General features: G+C 48.8%; 1 protein-coding gene across 1 annotated transcript in view; it reads left to right on the forward strand.

The window, feature by feature from the left end:
* LOC103275841 (28S ribosomal protein S29, mitochondrial-like) overlaps positions 1 to 912 on the forward strand; it is an 18,456-nt gene that overhangs the window by 7,947 nt on the left and 9,597 nt on the right. The window lies entirely within an intron of this gene.

Consider the following 912-nt stretch of genomic DNA (forward strand, 5'->3'; position numbering starts at 1 on the left):
TGCCACTGCACTCCAGTCTGGGCGACAGAGTGAGACTCCAACTCAAAAAAAAAAGACAAACTGCCAGTAAACAGAAGTGATATATATTTATATATCTATTTATTTGTATTTATCTTTTTGAGTCGAAGTCTTACTCTGTCACCCAGGCTGGAGTGTATTGGCACGCTCATGGCCACCCCAGCATCAACCTGCTAGGTCCAGTCATCCTTCCACCTCATCCTTCCAAGTAGCTGGAACTACAGGTGAATTCACCTGCCTCAGCCTCCCAAAGTGCTGGGATTACAGGCTGAGCCACCCAGCCGACCCAAAAGTGATAATTCACTTAGTGTGCTATAGGTATTGATTCTTTGTTTTGTTTTGGCTTTTTGTTTGCTTTTTGAGTCAGAGTCTAACTCTGTTCCCCAGGCTGGAGTGCAGTGGCATGCTCACGGCCACTGCAGCCTTGACCTGCTGGGCTCAGGTGATTCTTCCGCTTCCAAGTAGGTGGAACTATATGTGTACGCTACCATGCCTAGTTTATTTATTGATTTATTGTAGAGATGAGGTCTCACCAAGTTGCCCAGGCTGATCTCAAATCCCTGAGCTCAGGCAATCCTCATCTTGGCCTCCCAAAGTGCTGGGATTATAGGCTTGAGCCACCGCACCCTGCCTTGATATTGATTCTAATGATAATGTTCAGTTTAAGATGGGAGAGACAAGCCGGGCTCCATGGCTCAGCCTGTAATCTCATGCCTTTGGGAGACTGAGGTGAGTGGATTGCCTGAGCCCGTGGGTTCGAGACCCGCTTGGGCAACAAGACCTCATCTCTACAATAAATCAAGAAATCAGCCGGGCGTGGTAGCGCATGCCTGCAATTCTGACTACTTGGAAGGCTGAGGCAGAAGGATCGCCGGAGCCCAGCAGGTCGAGGCT

This window comes from Carlito syrichta, unplaced genomic scaffold (genome assembly GCF_000164805.1).
Source record: "Carlito syrichta isolate Samal-C Ts95f unplaced genomic scaffold, Tarsius_syrichta-2.0.1 Scaffold315800, whole genome shotgun sequence".
Taxonomy (NCBI): Eukaryota; Metazoa; Chordata; class Mammalia; order Primates; family Tarsiidae; genus Carlito; species Carlito syrichta.